We start from the raw sequence: 12,369 nt of genomic DNA on the forward strand, positions 1-12,369 counted from the left end.
TATTAATTATACATTGAAAAAGTAGGTTTATTTGTCTGTAACATATATAAAATAAACTTTTCTAGTGACCTCTAAACTTGTTTTCCTTAAGCAGAGATATATATGCTGCCCGTCAGCAAGATACCTAAGATTCTAAATTCATAAATAAGAGTATTTTTGTTTTTTGGTTTTGGGGTTTTTTTGTTTGTTTGGTTGGTGGGTAGTTTGGTTGATTGGTTGGTTTTTTTGAGACAATGTTTCTCTGTATAGCCTTCGCTGCCGTGGACACTGTAGACCAGGCTGGCCTCCAACTCACAGCGATCCGCCTGCCTCTGCCTCCCAAGTGCTGGGATTAAAGGCGTGCACCACCACGCCCAGCAAGAGTATTTCTTATGAACAACGGTTCAGAGTCAAAGAAGTAGGTAGTCCTGGGGTGTGTTTCACCCGTGGCTGAACAGCCTTCTGATGAAATGTGCTTCCGGGGTGACCAAGACACTAACATTAACTCTCCTAAATTTCTCTCTCATCTGGAAAAATGTTAGAAAATCAACTTGCTGCCTGGCTGCGGGTGCCGAGAACTGAGCAGGGTGCTCGGCTGACTTACATGAAACCCTGGGGGGGGGGGGGGGAGGGCGGGGAACGGACAAACAGCCCCATGTAAACAGAGCCTGGGAGAAAACCCCAAATTCAATCTCTCCTGAGCAGCTGCAGAGAGCTAACTCCTGCTGTCCCACCCCTGCCAGCCCCACCTCTGTGGGAGGAGCAAGAGCCCTAGCTCTGCCACCTGCCAGGTCATTTTCCTTAACTTTATGGTGGCGCCTTTCTGTGCCCAGTCTTTTCACCTTTCTCTTTTCAGTGAGAAAGAATGACTGGCAGCTGCCCTCTTTAGTTGCAGGTTGGTTCTACTAGCTGTTCCGACGGATGGCCTTCAAGATCTGGGGACACTTTAATACATATGTGACAGATGCCTCCAGCCTGCCTGGAGGCAGGAGGATGCCCCCACGTAGCCTTGCTCAACCATGCCGTTGTTCCGTGTTTTATTTATTTTTGCCTCCCCACATCCCCGCCTTCTAAGAGAAGAAGTGAATAAGCTACCCGCAGTTCCCCACAAGAAAGTAATTTTTTCACCTTAGGTGGGCCATCTGCTTCTCCTAACAGTGCTGCTTTGGACTTGAATAGAATACATCTTGTCCTAGGCATTTTGCCAGCTGTAGGCTCCAGGAAATGGAGCAACTAAAAGCGGTTTCCTTGTGATGTCAGGCCCTTCTTTTTCTGAAATGCAGCTCGTGCAATCAACCTCAAGGAAATTGTATATGCGTGCCCATAGGAATGTCTAGTGTCGTAAGTCTCAGAACAAAAACCTAAGCCGCATGTGACTTTTCCGAAGCCTTAAGCCCTTTGAGCATTTGTACTGTGTTGGCACAGAAAGATGGAGATCGAGCCCTTGATTTGGACCCAAAAGAAAATCCCCGCGGTAGAAGCTCAGCCCTGGGTACAGATGGCGCTCGTTGGTGAGGTTTTAAGTCTTTGTGCTCTGGGCCCATTCACCAGGCTGCTTCTTATGATGCCCAGCCATACTGACAGCATATATCAGGAGCAAAGCCCATCCTTAAGCTTTCAGGCTAATGAAAACTTATCAGACATAAGGTCACACCAGTCATCACAAAAACTCAGTAACGATTTAGAAAGTCGTGGGATGATTTAATGACCATTTTGCATTGCAAAACAGATTGCAGGATAAGCAAATTCATGATACATAGTTTATTCAGGTAATAGAAATGAATGCTTTAGATTTTGTATTTATTGATTGGCTAATAGATGTTTATTGCATTTACTTATAAAATATACGCCGCCATAAAAGTTGCCGAATACACTGCACATCATCTTCAGATCAGGTACTGTGAACCCCGGGGAAGGATGGTATATTCAGTGGGATGTGAGAAGTCTCACACCCATCTCAGGCTGGTCAATTTGGGGCCACCTAATTTACAAATGGAATTATAGCCGGGCGTGGTGGCGCACGCCTTTAATCCCAGCACTCTGGAGGCAGAGGCGGGCGGATCACTGTGAGTTCGAGGCCAGTCTGGTCTACAAAGTGAGTCCAGGACAGCCAAGGCTAACACAGAGAGACCCTGTCTCAAAAAACCAAAAAAAAAAAAAAAAAAAAAAAAAAAAAAAAAAAAAAAAAAACAAATGGAATTATACTTACCTTTTGCTTTTGAGCATGGGCCTACCAAACTCAGTGAAGACTCCTCAGTCAGTGCGATTGCCTGCACAAGGTCAGGCCCATTAGCAGCCCATCGAGAGCCAGGGAGTCCACGGACCCACTGCTTCTTAAGGTTTTATGCTCACTTAGTGGCAGCTGGGGAAGGGAGAGCATTTCTCTCCATTAGTGTAACCACTGCTAAAACGTGTTTGCTCTTCCAAGTAAACCCTCACTCACTGCTCTGTAAAACAGTGGTCCTCAACCTGCGGGTCACCACCCCCTGGGGGTGTCAAATGACCTTTTCCCAGGAGTTGCATATCAAATATACTCCATATCGGATTCCCTACAGTATCAAAATGACAGCTATGAAATCGCAACAAGAATCATTTTATGGTTTGGGCCACCATGATGCGAGGAGTGTATTAAAGGGCCACAGCAGCAGGAAGGCTGAGAGCCAGCTCTGTAAGCAACCCTAAGGAAATTCACGTATGGCTGTCAGGTTTTTGGAAACTTTGCAAAAACAGTGATAAGCCAGGGATTGCTTCATTCCACAAATATTTACAATGTACCTAAATATCTACCATGAAAAGTATTTGCCATGCATTCCTTAGAATCCTTTCTTCTGAAATGTTTTGTTTGGAAAAAAAAATGAAGAAGAGGTTTTAGGCCTAGAGATGCAGTTTATCTCTCTCTGTCTCTGTCTGTCTGTCTGTCTGTCTGTCTGTCTGTCTCTCTCTCTCTCTCTCTCTCTCTCACACACACACACACACACACACACACATACACACACACACACACGGTTTGTACTCAACTCAATTTGCAAAAAAGAAAACCACCCCTGGAGCTTCACTTTGAACTTAGCATAGTAAGCATAATATAGATTCAGATTTGGGCCAACTCTCTTCATTTCTTCAGTGAACTTGCTCAGTCCATCCCCCTCCCCCACAGCCCCCCCCCTTGCCTCCACAATACAGGTAATTTGGTGTCTTTTTGTTGTTTCAAATAGACAGCATTTCTTTATTATATTTTGATAATTTTATTTACTCTACATCCAGATCACAACTCTCCCTCCTCTCCTCCCACCCCCTCCCCCATTTCTGGCACGGAGTGGGTGGGGGTGGGGATCCCATGAATAGCAGCCCTCTTTGGCATATCAAGTTGGAGTATGACTGACTAGGAGGCTACTTAGGCAAGCAAGCAAGAGAGTCCTCATTCTCGGAGTCAACTAGAATTTCTGGAAACTTATTTGCTTTGAAGCAGCAGCCTTGTTTCAACGTTCCATCGGAGAAGAGACTAGCAGTCCGTTAAAACTTTGCGTTTGGGTTTGGTTTGGGCTTTACGGTGCTGGGGACTGCATCCAGCTCTCTGCTGCTCAACTACAGCCCTCGGGCCACAGGTTCCAGTTTTAATCATCACGTCTACACAGTGACACTGTTCTAAGTTGCTTCTGACAGAAGCTAGTGTCCTGCTAGAAGGGCATGTTTGCTGCCGCAGAGCCCCTGTGCAGGCGGCAGTGGCTCTGAGCGCACGGAAACCCAGCCTGAGCGCTTACTGGACTCACACAATCGCCTACTGTCCCAAAACATGACTGCTTTGCCATGGTGGCTAGGTATAACTGGGTTACAAACCACAGCCACACACCAAACCTAGAACAAGCTGTCCCCCACAAACCTCAAGGTCCTGGCATGGAACCTGTCTCCCGCTTTCTCCTCGGGGCATCTCAAATCAGGACTGTCTCCACTCTGTTGAAAGTTACAGTTGTATTGGATCTCAAGTGGGAAGGAAAGAATCTTTACACACACACACACACACACAGAGAGAGAGAGAGAGAGAGAGAGAGAGAGAGAGAGAGAGAGAGAGAGAGAGACCCCTCTGGAGGCTCCTGGGCCCTCTGTAAGGCTACTTTGGCACATCAAGGGAATACTAGGAAAAACAATGTTGGTAAAGCTCCAGCGTTCTCTACCCAGGCATGTGTATCTCTAGTAACCCTATCATGGCACGACTCATGCTCTTAAGAACATCTCATTTCCTGCAGGCAAATTAATGGAACTAGAAAACATCATCCTGAGTGAGGTTACCCAGACCCAGAAAGACACGCTTGGCATATACTCACTTCTAAGTGGATATTAGCCCAACATAGATGTCCTCTGAGAGACTCCACCCAGCGGGGAACCGAGACAGATACTGGGACTCACTGCTGGGCTCCAGGTGAGAGTGGTATGGAAGAGTGGGGTGGGGATGGAAGGACCTTGGAGAGGTCAGGAGCTCCACAGGGAGACCATCGAGGCTAGAGGATCTGGACCCAGGGGTGCCTGCACAAAATGATGCACCAACCAAGGACAGGGCATGCAGAGGTCCTACATCCCCTCTGTTCAGATGTAGCTGATGGACAGCTCATTCTCCACGTCTGGGAGGAGGAACTACGGCTGAACCTCTGACATGCACTCTGGCGCCCATGATTTGATCACTGCCTCTTTCTTGGCGGGGCTGCCTTGCAGGCACACTGAGGAAGGGAATCCAGGGTACCCTGATGAGACCTGATAGGCCTGTGGCCAGAGAATGGAAGACTAGTCTCCTCTGCCCTCCCCCTCCCCCAGTTTTATCCCCCCTCAGAGGTCTAGAGGAGGGGAATAGGGCAAGAGAGGGAGGGAGGGTGGGAACGGGAAGATAAGAGCAAGGGGATAACAATGGGGATGTAATGTGAATAGATTATAATAAATAAAGTATTTTTTAAAAAGAATTTCTCATTTCGCTCACTGGTCAGGCTGTGTACCCAGTAAAACCTTCTCTCTGTGGACCCTGCAGCCTCTCGCTTGCCACTACCATGGAGTACTTCATCAAAATTCAGCCACCACCAGCCCCACCCCACCCCACCCCCGCGAGCGCCGCCCCCCCCCCCCCCCCGCCCCATGTCCTCATCGCTTCAAACCATATTGCTGCAAGCAATATCGTACAGATGAAAGAAGATCATGACAAGATGTTTAAGATGAGCGGCGGAGGAGGGAATTTTACTTCTAGGTGTTGGAGAGGCTGCAGACACTGACCCCGTATCACGTGAACTTTCTCCTGGCTGGCTGTGATGAGCACGAAGGGCCAGAGCTTTCCTGCATGGACCACCTGGCAGCCTTGGCCAAGGCTCCTTTTGTAGCTGGTGGCTATGGTGCCTTCCTGCCTCCTTGACCGACACTGCACACCAACTGTCTCACCTGAGAGGGCAGTGGAGCTTCTTAAGAAATGTCTGGCGACCTGGCCCAGAAGCGCTTGCTGTTGAATCTGCATACTTTCCGTGCTCAGGCCCTTGAGAAAAGCGGCTTTCAGGACCTGGAGAGCATTTCCTTCTCTGACATCACATCTTCCCCTCCTGCTTGCCAGAGAGCTTTTTTGGATGGGCTCCTTTCATTTTTTTTCTCTTATCTTGATTTGCACTCTTGATAGGTGGTTACCTCAAAATAAAGCTGAATATAGCTTTTTTAAAAACATAACTTCTTCCTATTTGAGAATTAGCTACATGTGGTATAGGATGCATAGCACAGCTCTAATAAAGTATTGTGGAAACAAGGGAGATGGGGGAGGGGTGAGAAAGAGGGAAAGATATTGTACAATGTTGGAAAAAACTGGACACTTGTCCTCCTCTTCCTCAGGGCAGGGGAAAGTGATCATATAAAATAAGACAGGGGAAGATCTCCCCTTATCATTGTGTATGTTAAAATGGGTTCAGTGCTCTTTACAAATGTCATAATCTAGTCAGCTTCAGCGAGAGTTAGAAAGTCAGAAATTCTCTCTTAACATCCTCACTCCAAACCAAACCTTCCGCACATTCCAGACCACTTGGAAAACTAGTTCTCTTCTCAGAACAAGGCATATTTTCAATGGAGAATTAGTCAGAAACTTTTAGATGAGGCGGGGGTGGTGGTGGTGAGAGCTTGCCTGCAGTGGCAGAAATGCTTTTAGATTTTTTTGACACTTAGAAGTCTTGATTTCCATGGAGAGAGGGAAATACGCTGAACCAGTATAGCATTCTTAAGCCCTCCCTCTCACTGGCACCTGGCCTCGGGAAATGATATTTTATAATATCTACTATTTGCTCCCAGACACAAAATTAAACCATTTAACGTTCTTTAAGCTTTCTGATACTACGATGTTTATACTTGGATCCTATTAGGCCACAACACATCACCATGAGGCCATATAGTGAACATTCTGTAAGCTGAGCACAACTCAAGGCAAAGTTTTGCTAAACTGTACCCACATCCCCTAAAAAGGAGCCCTCCCTAGAACTGTGAAAGGCAAAAACAAGCCAGGTGTTTAACATAAAGTATTATGGAAAGGTGATTGGTTTGGGTTTGGGTTTTTGTTGTTGGTTGTTGTTGTTGCTGCTGCTGCTTAATCCAGGATTGGTGCTTTATAGAGTCAGGACTCAGTGACAAGAAGGTCAGAGGTTCAAGACCATCCACAGATACTATGAGAACCCTAGCCCGACCTGGGCTACATGTAACCCTGTCTTAGGAAAGCAAACAAGCAAACAAAACAACAAAACATTTTTATTAATGTCCTTTGGATCTTTAGGGACTCTCTAATACACACTCACAACCTTACTGAGCAGCAAGTTGGGTTTTAATTGAGTTGTACTGAAAGTAATACCCTCCCTGCCTTGAAGGTGACGTACCGAGGAAAGTGTTTCCATTGCGAACTTTTTCTTGTCTCCTTACGCCTTCTCTCACTCATATGTGCTGACAGACATAATCTTTGTCTTGTTGAATTTATAATTTCAATGTACAAATGCTTTTTTGTTTTGTTTTGTTTTTTCGAGACAGGGTTTCTCTGTGTAGCGTTGGCTGTCCTGGACTCGCTTTTGTAGACCAGGCTGGCCTTGAACTCACAGTGATCCACCTGCCTCTGCCTCCCAAGCGCTAGGATTAAAGGCGTGCGCCACCACACCTGGCTTCAATGTACAAATACTTTTGTTTGGGCTATAATGTAACATTTATTTAATTCAATACCAGGAGTAAAGAACATATAGTATTGAATGTTTTATTATTCAGAGAGCAATTTTGCAGCTAATTTAATATACATCAATTTCCATTTGCAATGTAAAAGAAACGGTCTTGGCAGACCACCAGTCTGCTCATATTTCAAAGAACATTAAATGGAAATAGGACTAAATGACCCTATAGTTAAAATTCTCTTCTTCCATAAAATAGTTATGATTACTTTGCTTATTCTTGGTTCTGGTCAGATCTATTAAATAACCTGTTTATGTTTTCCTAATTGCTACATTCAAGAAGCCATGGAAAGTGAACAATTTCAACCCATTCAATATATAAATGTGAAAATACATTGACCAACTTACTTATAAACCAATTCTACATGAAGCCCACTTTTGGATGTAAACTGCATTGCCTTAGGCAGCCATTCATGCTGGTAACGAATATCTAAAATAAGTCATCACGAAGAAGGAAAGTTCATTTGGTTCTTGCATTCAGCCAATGGTTGTTAGGAACCTGGTCCTTGGTGAACATCACTGCAGGAGTGTGTGGTGGACGCTGCTCAGTGCTGATAGCCAGGAAACACAGGAGAGGAAGGGTTCCAACGTCCCCCCCTCCCCCATGGGCTTGGAGCTAGACACCTAGTTTCCTCCTGGGTAGGCCTTGCTTTGCCCAGGTCTCCCCTTCCCCAGTGACATCACATGATGGGTACCAATCTTTCAGCACCCAGGCCTTCGAAGGTCATTTCAGACTCATATTATGCTAAGCATCTTCATCTTTACTTTGTTTAACCTATGTTTTGGAATTACACTAAATCTATGGGCCAATATCAGGTAGAACAACCTGTACAGTATTGGGGCAACTTACATAATGTTCTGACTGGGTCCCCTGTTGGTCCTCTTAGGTTTCTCGGGTAGGAGACTTCACTGTGAGTTGTGGCAATTATTCTTTCTCATCTCTCTCATCTACCTGGTAGGGCAAGGGTTAATAATGTCAGGACATTGGGAAGCACTAGTATGCATAGGAATGCCTGCAGCATTTGATGTAATGGCAGGATAAGAGGTGGGGCTTTAAGGCCTGGCTTCCAACCACAGCACTGAATGCCTTCTCAGGCTGCCCAAGCACAGAGCTCTCGGAGGCTTTCCTTCCTTTTCAGGCAAAGGAAATTTACAGGGACCAAATCCCCAGAGACAGGAAGGAGTTCCTAGGGACAGTGACGGCATGGAATAAAAGGATCAAAGGAATCAAGGTTGGTGGAAGAGCTGGTACCTCTGCAAGCAACCACCACTACCACCATCACCATCACACACACACACACACACACACACACACACACACACACACACACACACCACACACACCACACACACACACACACACACACACCACACATACACACACACACACACACACACACCACACACCACACACACACACACACCACACACACCACACACACACACACACACACCACACACACACACACACACCACACACACACACCACACACACACACACACACACACCACACACCACACACACACACCACACACACACACACACACACACACACACACACCACACACACACACACACAGACACACACACACCACACACACACACACACCACACACACACACCACACACCACACACATACACACACCACACACACACACACCACACACACACACACACACACACCACACACACACACACACCACACACCACACACACACACACACCACACACACACACACACACACCACACACACACACACACCACACACACACACACACCACACACACCACACACACACACACACACACACACACACACACACACACACACCACACACCACACACACACACACCACACACACACACACACACCACACACACACACACACACACACACCACACACCACACACACACACACACACACACACACACACACACCACACACACACACACACACACACCACACACACACACACACGGTGGGTGGCTACTTTAGAATTGGTGAAGGAAAGTGTGTCACACTAAGTGTCCTGTGATATCTGGGTATGACAACTCTCTGAGAAGTCCTTTATTGCTACCCTGCAGCACTTAGCTACGGTATGCAGCCTAAGTGGAACTGTTAGTTGGGTCATAAGAGAAAGCGACAGCAAGGCCTTTGGGCTCTTAGGGAAGATCGATCGGGTCTCCTATTCTTCAACCCCACTACTACGGGTCCCCTTCCCTCCCCTAGAATCAGTCTGATCCAGCTCCTCACAGTGGGGTACAACATCTCCCTAGAGCTAGATCTCCCTGGCTACACCCAGATTGCTTTTGAGCCACCAGTGTATTTTAGTAAGCTGATCAGTCAACGCAAAGTCGTGGCATGGCAGTTGGCCTTATCGGGCATCATTACCCAGGCTCCTGCTGAAATCTCCAACTACCTGTTTTCCAACTACCTGATTGCTCTTCTCTATTGGGCACGGATGCTGTTTACAATTTGGTGGAGTTGGTTTCCATAAGTATAAAGCCATAGTAAACTAAAAGGAAAGCTGGAGAGACGGCTCAGTGGTTAAGAGCAGTTGCTGCTCTAGCAGAGGACCCACATTCAAGTCCTAGCATCCACACAGTGGCTCACAGCCAACCGTAACCCCAGCTCTAGGGAATCTACTTTATTCTACCCTCTGAGGTCTCCACACACATGTGATGCACACATACATATTCAGGCAAAAGCAAAACAAAACAAAGATACTCATACAGGTAAAAAAGCAAAACAACTAAATCTTTTAAATTAAAAAATGTAAAGATCCTGATAAATTAGATAGAGAATAACTAAATCTTTAAATTTTTAAAATAAAAGTAAAGATATTGAGCCAGGTATTGTGGTGCAGACCTTTAATCCAGGCACTTGGCAGAGGCAGGTGAATTTCTGTGAGTTTGAGGCCAGCCTACTCTACCCAGTGAGGTCCAGGACAGCTAGGGCTACATAGAGAAACCCTGTCTCAGAAAAAAAAATATTTTAAATATTTAAATATATCACACACTCACATAAAGTGAGAAACAGAAGAACTGTAAAAATCATTCTTTAATCATATATTTTACAAGGGAAAAAAAACTGAGAATTTACAATGGTGTCCAATAATAGAACCTTGAGGAAAGAGTTAGTGACCAACAGCCGGATGTCCGTTAGTGACAATATAACACCGCTATCCTGTCAGCAAATACATACCAAGTGCCTGGCACTATAATTTTATTCCTCGAATTACAGTCATTTAGAAAGAGCTGACAGTCTGGCAATTTTCCATGTCTGGCTTGTAGAAAATGCAATTGAATTGATTTAAGAAATCATTTCAAGCCAAGTATTAACAGAAAATAGCCCGAGGAGGCGCTGGCAAGAGACTGATGGTTCTGTGGTTCACAGAAAGCATGTGCCATTCACCCATATTCAAATTAGGAGCTACAGATCTAAAAAGAAGAATGCCTTTTCATATATTTATTTTATTTTGTGTGTGTGTTTTGCCTTACATGTATGTGTGTGCGCCATGTGCTTGCCTGGTGCCCCAAGATCAGAATAGCGGGTCTGATCTTCTAGGACTGGACTGCCATGTGGGGGCTGGGAATTGAACTCAGGCCCTCTACAGGAGTATCCAGTGCTCTTAACCACTCAGCCAGCTCTCTAGCCCATATTATTTTATATTCTTCCATCTCGCACTGTGGTGGTTTGAATAGGTATGGCTCCCCATAGACTCAGGCCTGTGAATGTTTGGCCCATAGGGAGTGACACCATTAGGAGGTGTGGCCTTGCTGGAGTAGGTGTGGCCTTGTCAGAAGAAGAGTGTCGCTGTGAAGGTGGGCTTTGAGATTTTATATGCTCAAAAGCTTTGAGATTTCCTACGCTCGTGTGGCACACGGTCCCCTTCTGTTGCCTTCAGAGGAAGATGTAGAGCTTTCAGCTCCTCCAGCACCGTGTCTGCCTGAATGCTGCCGTGCTTCCCATATGGTGATACGGACTGAACCTCTGAAACTATAAGCCCGGCCCAATGAAATGTTTTCTTTGTGTAAGAGTTATTGTGGCCACAGTGTCCTTTCACAGCAATAAAGCCCTAACTAACACACTTACTCTATTCATTTAGCTCTTTGGTGAGGTAAATTGTTTAAGAGCATACCTTTGCCTTTATTTCCAGCTTGCGCTCCATGACTTTAAAACATATGACCTTAAAACAAAAAACAACAACAACAACAACAAAAACCAAAAAACAAAACAAAAAGAGACATGTATGAACTTGGCCAAGTTCCTTAATCCCTTTGAAATCAGTTCCCCCATCTGAAAACTTCTCCACGAACCTAAGTTGCTCATACTAAATACAACAATGGGTAGAGCACTGGCTGCACTTAGTGATGGCAGTCAGGGTGACTACAACCAGCGTCCATACCATTATTATTAATTAACATTATCAACCAGATGCGTGTACCTGTGAAACAGCTTTGGGAGATTAGGACAGTAACTTAGAACACTCGATCGCTCCACCACTCCGGTTTGTCAAGGGACTAGGATTTCTGACAGAGCACGCACTTCACACTGGGGTCTGGGGCATCACCCTCTCCACTGTGAGTCTGTCACCCTGGGAGACCCCTGGGAGACGAAAAACGTTGTTGTTGGGTGTCCTTTTTCTTCTATCCAGGGTGTATCACCACACTAATGTGACCATGCACCCTACTCCTTTCAGAGTCCTAAAACTAGATATTTCTCCTTGGCACGATTCTCCCTTGATGCCCATTTCTTACTTTACTTCTCGCTATTTTGAGTAGCGCTGGTGACCTGTAGGTATAAATTCCTCGAACGAGCCCAGAGGCCACCTTACCCTCTTTCCAGAGAAAAGGGGGCTTGTGCTTGCTGTTCTAATGAACAGATTCTTCTCCTGTCCCCGTTATAGGCACAACGGGGAGTTCCCAGCGCTTTGCACTGCCCACGTTGCATTCCAGGAGAGCCTTGTCTCTTGGAAGCATTTTTCTTCCAGAAGCTGTAACAGCATCAGTACCGCATCTTGCTCCAGCAGGGACTTGGTGACTCTGCTTTCCCCTCCGGGGCCTCACTGCAGACTCCTCAGGGCTGTCTGTTTTCATTAAGTTTTGCTTCAGTGGCATGAAGCTAAGTTTGAGAAACAGAGGTTACATCATTTAACATAGTTACAAAAACCATTCT

This window comes from Acomys minous (genome assembly GCF_964271855.1).
Source record: "Acomys minous genome assembly, chromosome: 15".
NCBI lineage: Eukaryota > Metazoa > Chordata > Mammalia > Rodentia > Muridae > Acomys > Acomys minous.